Source organism: Lytechinus pictus, chromosome 5, assembly GCF_037042905.1.
Source record: "Lytechinus pictus isolate F3 Inbred chromosome 5, Lp3.0, whole genome shotgun sequence".
Taxonomy (NCBI): domain Eukaryota; kingdom Metazoa; phylum Echinodermata; class Echinoidea; order Temnopleuroida; family Toxopneustidae; genus Lytechinus; species Lytechinus pictus.
Window position 1 is genome coordinate 19750314 of NC_087249.1, and position 13113 is coordinate 19763426.

Consider the following 13113-nt stretch of genomic DNA (forward strand, 5'->3'; position numbering starts at 1 on the left):
TTTTCCTATTCTTTTCTTTCATTTTCACATCTTTTCGTTTGCCGTAGATTTTCTTAGATATATTTTATCATATTTAAAAAAATATATTTTCTTAAGGGGGCGGCCCGTGCTCCAAGCCCCCCCCCCCTTCTTCTATACGCCACAACCTCTTATTCAGTGTCCTCTCACTAGTTATCAATAACTTTTTTCTTCCCTCACCATGCTCACTTGGATCGACAGTATGGCTTGTCTGTCTACCCCTCTCCAATAGGCCTATCTATATACACACACATTTTCTTAATCAATAAAGCACCCTTTCCCATGGAATCAACACCATTTCCCTTGGTCTATAAGAATAAGTTCGCAAATGAAGTTATCATGAGATTCTAAAAAAAGTATTGAGCAAGAATACATAGTAGAGCGCGGAACGACGAACACAGAAGGAGAGGGGGCACGCCACAACAAAAAGGAACCCGTCGTTATCCAAACTTCATATTCAGTAACCATTTCTTTCAGCAACACTCTCAACACATTTCCTAATACCCCTTTCATAAACCCAATAAAACATATCCTCCAATTAGCCGCCTAAGAGTAATGCGGATAATTCAATAAAAATTGCGTTCACAAACTCCATAATTTATTTTTACGAGCGCCCGTCTTGAAAAAGGCGGATAATCGTCATGACAACTGGACACGCCCCCTCCAATGCGGTTGTGTTGGAAAAGGGTGACCTTGTGACCGCACCATGGCAATTATCCGCATTATTTGGAAATACGTTTATAAACTAAAAATCTTGTCCCGATGCCGCTATTATGCGGATAATAGCAGCATCAGAATAATGCGGATAACTCTTGTCCTCCTCTGATTTTACGACCAAATTATGCTGCTATTAGCCGCATAATTGTGTTTTATTGGGTTTATGAAAGGGGTATAAGTTTATGAACATCTCAATTACCATCACACGATCAGTACAATGCGTCATGTGGATTTTAACTTGCATCTATCATAAGTCATACAATATAGTTATGATTAATGGGCGAGGAGTAAACATTAATGACATATTTATTGCTCAGCGGCGCAGACTCACGTCCCACGAGCACGTAAAGTATGGACATTGAATAGTCAGTCCCTGAAAGTGAAAAACGCAATGAAAAAAGTTAAGGGAGATTATAATCATTGACAAACCGTGAACAAAATTTTACTGCTGAAACAGAATCTCGTTGGTCTATATACTTATCTATTTTTGCCCTTTTACTTAGATATCCGTTTCGCATTTTCCTTACCATATCTGTAATTGATTTGTAAATCTTATTCCCCGACATATTAGAGCCCTTTTTCATATCCATTATTTAAGTAATATATTTGAGTACTCGTTCATATTCATAATCTATATATTCTACAGCATTATTTTCTTTATTCAAAATTAATTTTGATTTGATTGAATCCAAGGATTCAATATAATTGTAAACAGCATATGTTGTCACCTTAATTTCATATAAAAAAAATATCAAATATACTTGAAGCGATTGTGTTGTTACCTTTGGTGTAAATTTTACATGTATTGATTCGATTTGTATACTGTGACCTATAATATACAAGCAATTGTGCTTCATTTGGCCCCTCCACTTGTATAAAATCTTCTTTATGTCAATGGCTTTGTATATTCATATATTTTTCAAATGTGGAAATAAAGTTGAATTTGAATTTGAGAAAAAACAGTAGACGGGCATTTAAAAGAGACAGGATTTTTAAACGTTCGTCAAATGTTCGGTCTATTACCTGATTACGTCGATCAATATGTGTATGGTCTGTTTGGTTAAAGGTCAAGTAAACCTCAGAAAAAATGTTGATTTGAATCAATAGGGAAAAATCAAACAAGCATAACGCTGAAAATCTTATGGATGTAAAATAAGAAAGTTATAACATTTTAAAATTTCGCTTATTTTTCACAAAATAGTTATATGCACAATTTGGTCATATGCAAATGAGAGAATCCATGATGTCCCTCACTCACTATTTATTTTGATTTTACTGTTTGAATTATACAATATTTCATTTTTTTTTTTCAGATTTGACAATAAGGACCAACTTGACTGAACTATAGAATATTAAACAATGGTAATTCCACATGTTCAGGGAAAAATATAACATTGTTTCACAGGACAATGAGGAGAAAATTGAAATATTTCACATTTCATTTAATAAAATACAAAAGAAATAGTGAGTGGTGTCATCAGTTCCCTCAATTTGCATACCGACCGAGATGTGCATATAACTGTTTTGTGAAATCGAACAAAATTAAAAATGTCAAAACTTTCTCATTTTACATCCGATTTTGATGAAATTTTCAGATTTATGCTTGTTGGGTTTTCTCTTTTTATTCAAATAAACTTTTTTTGAGGTGGAATTGTCCTTTAAAATCTACAACAGTAAAAAAATTAACAAACAAACAAACAATAGGACCATGTATAGGTTGGCTAACAGCTTTCGAGAATCACGCCTATGCAAAAGACGTGTAGAAACAAAATGAAACTTGTCTTAATAGTTGTTTAGTTTTTGCCAGTCAAAATACAGCATCAACCTACTTGACCTTCAGACGACGATGTTCGTGCTAATTGCCCTACTAACTAGCGAGAGAGAGAGAGGTGAGTAATTCAAAGTCTGGAGTCGAGTTACATGTACACTGATACAAGGTCAGGGGTTCAAACCACCCTGGGACAACATTGGACATGCTGAATGATAACTTGTTTTGTCATTAAGGTGAGCGAGATGTACGCACCAAAACCAGGGGAGGAAAAAGGAAGGGGGAAGATACCGGGTCGATCTATTTTTTCTTCGCAATTATCCTCTGAGCAAAACATAAATAAAAATAATAATAATAAAAGGGTACAGCACACAATGTATATGTAATTCACAATAGTCTGCAAATGAAATCTGACACCAAAAAAGGATAATCACAATAAATACTTGAAATGGGGAGGGGCGGGAGATATCTCGTCCCGGGATCCGAACCTTATAGACAAAGCAGATATACTGCGGCAGGGATATAGCATCCAGGCATTCAATCATACATTACTATCGATTTTTATATCGAAAATCATATCCTATTCGACTTCTCCGTCAGGAGCGTGTAACGATGGCCTGCATTTTATGTCATTTCTTAAATTACTTTGCCCTGAGCAAATTGAAACCTGCGGAATAGGCGAAAATTAAATCGGCACGCAAACGAAAAATGGAGGATATAATATAATTGTTTTGTTTTCATGGGGTATTTAAATCAACGTCGAATGCCTATCGTTGCTGCAATTTTTTTTCATATCCAACTTTACAGTTACCAACTAGGCCTATGCGTTACTCGAGCGTGGTGTGGGATTTTAATTGATCGAGCCAAAACCGAAATGACGTAATGAGTTTTACAAAATCTAACGAGGAACAGGTAACACGCTTCTCATGAAAAGGGGAACATGATGATAATTTTTGGCAAGGAGGCATATCTTTACAATTACTGAAGTGTACCGGTTGTTATAGACATGGGCCTATATGGGTTTTATATTCAGTCTATTTCTACACATTCAATGGACAACTATTTGTTTTCCTTTCCGAAACATTTTTAATCATAATCGGCCTACATTCTTGGCAATAATTTTATGCACATTTAACAGGAAATTATGAATCTGTGTGTTATCAGGCGCAAATCCATGGTTTTTCATTGATTAATGAAGGGATGTTAATTGTTCTCCAGAAAAAAAAACAATGCAAAGCAAGAAAAAAAAAACAATAACAAAAAACTAACCCAAAAAAGGTAATCACTCCAAAATGAAGGCATTTTGGGATCTGTAAATTTGTGTTGCAATTTAACCGTGGGGAGGCCTTTGTCCCCACTTTCCGCCCCCCTCCCGATCCGCGCCCGAATATGTTAACAAGCAAAAATGTTTTGCTATTATAACTGTAGGCCACGTAAGAAAAACGTAGGACTAGCATTATTTCAGCAAAATATCTTGGTTGTTCGATAACTTCAATTCAATTCATATTTCTATACGTAGGCCAGAAACTGTACATTTTCTATCCTGGAACTTTCACTCGTGCGCCATCGTAATACAAACTCCAACAGGGGCCGCGGAAGCGGGGGGGGGGGGGGGGGGGGGGGGCTTCACCGTGAACAAAAACGTAAAAATGACCATACGATTGTGATTTGTTTGCATGGTCAGCCCCCCCCCCCCACTTTGAAAACCGTTCCGCGGCCCCTTTCCAATAAGAAAAACATCAAGTAAAAAGCCCCGACATTCGATTCAGAAGACGCTCGACCCACCGACCTCCCGACCTGCTCCTTCCTCTCGATACCTTGACATTCGAACCGAATTCTACGTCACGTGATCCCCAATCCCCCGACACACCCCCGCTGTCCGTAGTAACCCAAATGTGACCCTGCTACTATAATTATCATCGCTGGGGTGATTTATGAACACAACATTCCACTTCGACATGGAAACATTATGTGTGATACACACTGTACAGTTTCCATTCACCTAGTCATGTGACCTATGCTAAGTAAGCCCCAGTTTTAAGGCATAATGAGATTAATATTCATGACATTGGGGAAAGATGAACAGCAAACTGACACATTCTTAATTTCTGATGAATTCAATAAATTGTTGCTGACCCTTGCTCCGTCGGGACCATTATTTTTTATATATTCAAGATGAAACTAAATATTCATTGCATGATAAGTAAAATATGCATAACTCAATTAACTGCATACATTACTGAGTGCATAATTGCATACATTCCTAAAATCTGATGAATTCAATTGTTGCAAAGGGTTTCTAAATGATTTATATGAATGATAATTTTTTTGGCATCATATTTTTTTTTGGATTGATTGAACCTTCTCCTTATTTTGACAGCTGAATGGAGAATTGACTGAATTTCCATGTACGTACGAGGTCATTATGAAAGTGAAGCATGTTTGGCACTCATGAAATATGAAGTTTTCTTCTTCCTTTATGCTATTTGATGCCAGACCTTGCACCTCAATACAATACGGGCAAATCAATATCTGAAAAAGTTAATACTGCATAGGTTTGAAATCGATAATCCCTTGCCAAATTAAACATAATTAAACTCAACGTATCGACCATATTAAAATGAGAATAATTCCTGAAATTTTAACCGAAAGTATAGCTCGTTGACAGTGTTTACGATTGTAACTTACAATGATGTATGCAGGTAATGGGATATTACAATATAGGTTTGTATGCCTTGCCCAAGATTACTCAGTCGCAATGCATGCCCAAAGTAAAGTAATACTAGTAGATTGTAGGCCTACACGAAATAAAGATAAGAAAAGGTGATAAATTAGTATTGACACTCATCTAATCGAACTTTGCTCTGTCAAATAAAGCACCATCTGGAAGTGCATTTTAAAGCTATTCTATTTCACAGCCCGACAACCAAGTTGTATAACAACCCGGGAATTAAAACCTTTTATTTTACTACTTACGATTAAAATGTAGGTACCGATTGCCTCGGCTAGGATCTCCTTCGCAAGCTTGTTGCGAATGTGCAGCGGGCTCAAAATCCTGTCCACGGCGTTTGTCATGTCGTTTGTTGTGACAGCTAGTGTCGTCTGCTAGCTGTGAAAAATTCTTGCGACCAAATTCGAAAGCAGAGTATAAAATAGGCCACGAATAGGCCCGAAAATGGGTGACACTTTCAGTTGGAAATAAATCACTTTTCATAGAAGAATACTGCTGTAATACATGTACTTCAGGTATCCACAATTAGCTGTTACAATTTTGTTGACCAATTCCTGGTGCAATTCCCGCCGCTCGTTCGAAAGTCCACGTTAAAGTTTGTTATACTCAATGTTGTGTTATCATTTTTCCAGTCCCTCGCGCAAGCTCTCAAAACTGAGTGTGTACTATTACTACGTTAGTGGCATAGAGATGTACTATTACATCGATATCTTCGCGCGCTGCAGCACGCGAGTGAAGTCGGCCTTCAGCATTTTTTCAAACCCCCAAGAGATACGACATGAGTGATGTACAAACTGATGTCAACACAACTTGCTCAGATTGTAAATTGGTGCATAATTCGGGGGTTGCGGGTATGTAGTCCCCCCCCCCATCTCATCAGCTACCAGCCTGTAAACCGACCTTTCAGCCCCTTTCAGAAAGGGAATCTAGTATGTTTCTTGACAGTTAACTCCCTTACTAATAAACTACTTCTAGCAATTAATACATGTGACACATTTATGATCGAATATGGCGTTAAAATAGGCTTTCCCAGTATCCATGGTATCGAGAATATTCCCTCATACCCTACTCGTAGAAATGGATTCCCTCACTGAACAACATTTAATGTATATGGAATATTTGTAAATAGAGAGAGTCAAGCTAACCCCACTGTCAGTTATAAAAACATATGCCTTATCACTAAAAGAAAATACCAAATAAAAATGTTTTTTTTAAGGATAGAAAAATAGACATAACTCATGTGTCCAATATAGATCAGGCGCTTTAGCTAGGAGAAAAGGCGAAAAAAAAAAATAAAACGTTATTCCATAATGCCTTTTTGGTTTTACAATCAGAAAGTACCAAATCAATATTTCAAATAATTTCATTATCATAGAAACATAGGAAGACGACTGTAAATTATCTTCTTGGGATACGATGAGCAATCTTTCCCTTTATTCTCCAGCATCTTTTCAGATGACCGAGATGACACGCCCCTGATAAACATGTAGTCTTGACAAACTCAATGTGACATCACAAAGAAATAGTTAAAGCGCCATCACTTGGTCTGGTGTGTGTTTCCCCGCATTTATTGTTAGTAAAAAAGAAAGAAAAAAAGACGCTGTATAGTAATGGGACTTGTTGCAGCGGGATGACCATTTACCAGCATCTTACTTTCCAATTGATTAAGATGATTAAAAGAAAAATAGGTTAATAATAATCATCTATATCATTTATGAGGCACCGATTATCTGGTAGCTATTCAATCATGCCAATGGCATTCTTATTATGTTACCCCGGCTTTCTTATTTCACATCCGATTTTGATGAAATTTTCAGTATTAATATGATTATGCTTGTATGATTTTCTCTATTTATTTAAATCAACATTTTTCAGGGGTGGACTTGACCTTTAAGGTTTTACTTCGTGACATCACAGACGAGCAGCTCCTCATTATGTCGTGTGATATAAATCACTAAAGTGTGATTTTATATTTAAACAAAAATGAAAGTGATTTAATTTGTGCGGAGAATACATCATTATATAGACACATCATTTCATACCCCAGTCTATGAGAACAAATATGCATTAATCAAATTCCATTTAAAAATAGACAATCATAGAATTTATACTAGCTGCATGCTCGCTTGTGACGTCACAAATTTAAAACTTTGTAAAAATCATAACTCTCTTGCTCTTTGATGGATTTTCATCAAACAACAATATTTTTCTCTCATTTTCCGCTTTAATTAAAACCAACTTATCGTCAGGGTGGATTTCTCTTCAACACCTGCGGTTTTGAAGTGGTGAATATATATTTGACGGTGAAGTTGAAAAAGGCCACCGCACACCACCAGATTTTTAAATAAGCAGTCGTAACTCTTTATCCGAATATTGAGACACTGAACAACTCACTGAGCTAAGTTCTAACTCACCACGGGAACTTTCTGTACAAATCCGTGACAATAATGACCCTTCTTATTACAAATAAAAGCGGATTCAAAATCTAATCGTACTAACGTCATAATTATATTATAATACGACCGGCTACGATTTGAAAAAGAAAAGCAGTATACAAATGAACAAAGTGAAACGATGAAAAAGTAACAAGCCAAACAAGGCCCGTGAAGCTATACTGGTTCAAGGCAGGTTGAAATGTACATAAAAGTGAAATTACAAAGACATAAAATGTTTTTTGCAAGCAGAAAGCAACCATACAATAAAACTGAATATGTGATTTTTCATTAACATAAAAAATAGCTTTAAATAGAGACTTGCTTACATGAGCAAAGGCACATAAAAATGGCATCAATATAGTGGAGCATTCCGTACATCCGTTATGGTAGCAATGATTATTATACATAATAACATTGTATTTTACATTAAGGAATGCAGTAAAGAGAACCCACCAAAACAGGTTAAATAATTCAGTTTATAATGTGGAACATAATGTGGATGATAGGATGTGGGCTATCACAGCAAAGAAACAGTGCCAGCCGAACAGAAACGTTGTTAGCCTAAGAGAGCGCTATAACAGTAAGCCCAGCATGGGCGGAAATCCCAGGGGGGACAGGGGGGACGTGTCCCCCCTACTCAAAATAGTAGGGGGACACAATATCAAATGTCCCCCCTACTATTTTTTGTCTTTTATGATGGTAAGAAATATATCATTCTAAATCGGAATAAAACATGTATTTTGGGACGAGTTGGGACATGATGACCGTACTTTTGGGATGATAACCTTTTTTTTTGCTTGTCAAATTTTCCCGCCCCTTGTCCCCATAGATGGATCCAGGGGGCCGAGCCCCCCCCCCCCCCCTATTGGCGGAGCAAAAGAAGAAAAAAAGGCAAGAAAGAAGGAAAAAAGGAGGGAAAAGAGAGGAGAAAAAGAAGAGAAGGACGACGAGTGCATAAAATAACATGAGAGGAAGACTTGAAAAATAAAAATAATATTTCGTGCCACTATATAAAATTTTCGCTCGCGCTTCGCGCTCGCATTGCCTGTTAGGTGATTAACATATCTTGTTCAATATGGAGCTCAAATATCAAGTTTGGAAGTCAATATGAAAAACATATTTCACCTCGGAAATCGAACTTTCATTATTTTGTGTGATTTACAAATTGATTTTTTAAAAGTGCTCTGTGAAAATGTCAGGTTTATGGTCTGAATAATTTTATCAACATTTGCTGCTTTTTTGCCCCCCCCCCCCTGACGAGCTTGAAGACCTTTTTCGCCCCCCCCCCCCCCAGACGAGCTTGAAGACCTTTTTTTTTTTTTTTTTTTTTTTTTTTTTGCTTGTCAAATCTTTTGGTGGACGGTTTTGCCCCCCTGTGGAAAATCCTAGGTACGCCACTGCAGGTACCTATTATTTTCGTGTATTCCATAAAGTTTTCAAAATATCCCTTTTCAGGTCTGATTGTCAAGACGTATCAGCTAGCGCTGCACGCTGGCATTTTGATTGGCGAGTTATGTATTCATGACAATTTATCAAAAATTTTAGTTCGCAATTTGCGCTCGCATTAATGGTTAAAAGTATATTAAAGGAGAATGAAACTTTTGGAACAAGATAGCTTGAATGTGTGAAAACAGAAAAATCAAAGAAACATATCAACAAAAGTTTGAAAAAAAATCGGACAAATAATGAGAAAGTTATGAGCATTTGAATATTGTGATCACTAATGCTATGGAGATCCTCAAATTGGCAATGCGACAAGGATGTGTGATGTCCCTTGTGAACAACTCTCCCCATTACTTTAGTATATATTTCACTTAAATTGCCTCTTTTATCACATCCCGGGATCACATCTATCAGTAGATCATGTGTTCTTTCCATAGGAGGGCATGTAATACATATTTTTAAAGAATACATCATGGATAAAGAGTTTGTATCACCACAAGAAAAAGCAGAAAGAGACATTTTGAGGGTATTTTATAGTTTATCAAAGGGAAAGTTGTTCGCATGTGACATCACACATCTTTGTCGCATTACCAATGGGAGGATCTCCATAGCATTAGTGATTGCAATATCCAAATGCTCATAACTTTCTCATTATTTGTCTGATTTTTCTCAAACTTTCTTTGTTCTTATTCTTTGATTTTTCTGTTTCGACACAAGCCTACTTATTCCAAAGGTTTCATTCCCCCTTTTTCAATTGTTGAATTATATAGCTATCCTGTTCACGATTACAAAAATTGATTAAAATTTTCCATTCTTTCTTTAGTTATTTTCACAAATTTTCAGCTCGCGCTTCGCGCTCGCATTTTTTGATTGTTGAAAAATGTAACGCCTTCATAGATAAGGGCAAGCAGTCCTTGACAGGTACCAGTTCAAAACGTATGTAAAAATTTTCTGCTCGCGCTTTGCGCTCGCATTATTAATACTCATCCTTTTCACGATTTACAAAACATGAATAGAGTGTCTCGTTCAGTAAATATTATAGGACTAAATCTCGAAATATTCCGCTTGCGCTTCGCGCTCGCATCAATTGTCTACTTATATACCTATTCTGCTTCAGTTACAAAAAGTGCTTAGAATTTCCATTCTTTAGGTGAAAATGTACACAAAAATCAGCTCGCGCTTCGCGCTCGCATTATTTGATTGTTAAATGCTAACTGCACGCAGTCTTTAACAGGTATCTTTTCCATCAGTTCATTTCTACTCGTGCTTTGCATTCGTAGTAATTATTAAGTTGCATACACATTTTTTTTCAGGATAACAAACATTGCCCAGAATGTTCAAATTTTAGGAAAAAATACATACAATTTCCAAAAAATTTGTTCACGCTTCGCGCTCGCATCATATAAATAAGGATTATGATATTATATATGAATTTATAAGAATAAAGCTAAGAAGTGACTAATGAGGACTACCCCTTCAAAGAAACAAACACAAATCATCTTCGAGCTGTCGATCGGGGAAAATATGACTGAAACAAATTTCCGCCCCCCTCCCTATTGGCGAAGGCTGGATCCGCCCCTGTGTCCCCCCTACCTTTTGGGAGAGATTTCCGCCCCTGAAGCCCAGTCACATCTTTCGGATTGTGAAGTCAAAAAAGTTATTTCAATGTGTAAGTAATGCATTGTAACATCGCTGCTAATAACTGGTTGTAACAGAGCCTCTGTTAGCGCATTGTTAGAGCTAACAACGTTTCTGTGCGGTCAGTACAGATGGGTTGAATATTGGAAAAAAAAACAATTTGTACATTATCCCAATGCTGATCCTTCCTACTGTAAAAAATAACAAAAGATGATAAAAGGGCATGCTTACTTCTGATGTTTGTCAAATTCCTTGGTCTTATGTTACAATTACACAACAGAATCACTGTCTTAAGTCTTACTATGTTCTCATTAGATATATTTTCATATATTCGGGTTCAATGAGGATGGTCGTAACTTTCCCAAAAGACACGTATCACTTTATAGGATGTTACCGTAATGGAGTGCATCAATGACTTTAATGAATGATCTTAAGCCGATTGAGTCTTGGTGACGTAAGTGGGTGAAATACCGAGACCTTAATCGATTTGCAATTTGATCTTTGAAGAAAAAAAATGCAATAATATTTTGAAATACAAATTCCTACCCAGTGGCGTAATGAGCCCCCCCCCTAAAAAAATGAGGCGGCTCATCATGACCTAAGGGTAATGGTCCTAGATTTTTTGGGGAGGGTTGGGGGTCCAGCCCCCTCCCTCTTTATGGCATGTCCAAGTCTGTAAAATAATGATGATCAAAGTTCCGCATATTGACATGATTGATATAAATACTAAAATTAAAAATTCAGTCCATCGCGAGCCTCGGTGTACAGGGAATAAAAGCGAATTAAAATCCAAGTCGTAGTGACGTGATAGCAATCTTGATACGATTTGGACTTTACTCCGACCACATGACAAGGCACACAATTTGTTTTGAAATATTCGAAGTACTAGTAGAACTTCTAAATTCAGCTAAGACCCTTTTTTAAGTTTGAACTTTCAAATGCAAATTCGTATTTGAAAATCGGGTCGCAGTCGGATCAGACGCCCATATAAAAAGTATCTTAACATATTTGAAAGGTATAAAAATGGTATTTAAAAATCGGCTCAAAGAATTGCACTTATATTAAAATAAATGTTCCGTAGGTCTCAAGATTTTTAGTTTCAGTTATTTCCCCATAAAATAAAATACCAATATTTTTGACAAATATCTATCAAAAAGAAAGGTAACAACGGGGAAAAAGAGAAAGTGAGGCAATATCTTCCAAGCAATTAAAAATACATTTACGAAAGTGTGTAGAACAGATTCAACTTGGGAATAACAGAATAAATATGCCTACTGCCTGCAAATATGACCAATTCTGTTTTCTGTCTTTCAAAAGAAAGAAAGACGTTTTTTGTTCGCGTGTTTGCTTTTCTTCAATACCGTGGGGTACAAAAGCTACAGAATGTCTAGAGAATATGTCTAGCAAATAAGACATGTTTGCTAAGACTCCACACGAGCATTTAACTGGCTTTGATGATGATATGTTACAAGATGGTGGCTGGTGTTTTTGACACCATCCTAAAAAACTTTTCATGGCGTCTTGGGGAAAGAGAGAATGACTTTTCTGATTTCGGTTTGGACGTTTTAGGATTGATGGGTAAGGATCAGGCTATAGTTTTGGACATTGTCTGTTTTTATTGCCATTAGTGTGCTCCTCACCCAATCAAAATCAAGGGAAATTCTCAGATCTCAGAACTTGTCCTTGTCGGACGATGTTGATGTTGATGAAAATGTTGATGAAAAGTGGAGAATGTCAGGCAACAGTGATCATCACTGACATAATCTTGTCATACATTCAAAGGTACATGTGTTTATTGAAGACTACAATAGGATTTAAAAATGAATTTTTGGATACGTTCAGTTTCTTTAATAATAAGCTAATGAAAACGACCTTAATCACTCTTGAATGTAATTGAACTGAATGTAATTGAAAAGTTTAAAATGCTTTCAAGCGTATCTTCCCTAAACAAATACGAGTCTATAAACTTAAATGGTATCTGTTATCCCGTGTATCAGATGTATTGAGGTTAAACTTTCAATTGGTTTTTCAACCGCCACTTTCCTTCCTTTCACCACCGCCCCCATCCCCTGCCCCCCCCCCCGTCTTATCCCCTCCCCTTTTCCATCTCTCTAGAAACCTTCACCATTTATACAATATCACATACAAGATCTTATCATTGACAATGAATTAGAAAGAGGACAATTCTCATTGTCGATCTGTAAAAGACATTGCATTGAATACCACCACGGTTGAGCGACGGCGCCGAAATTATTTGTCGCGGTCCTTCAAATCCGTCTCCGGTTCAGCGCAGAAAGTGCAAACAAATAAGAGACACACGTAACTCACCTTGGTGACGACTGTGTACACGCTTTGTCAATCAA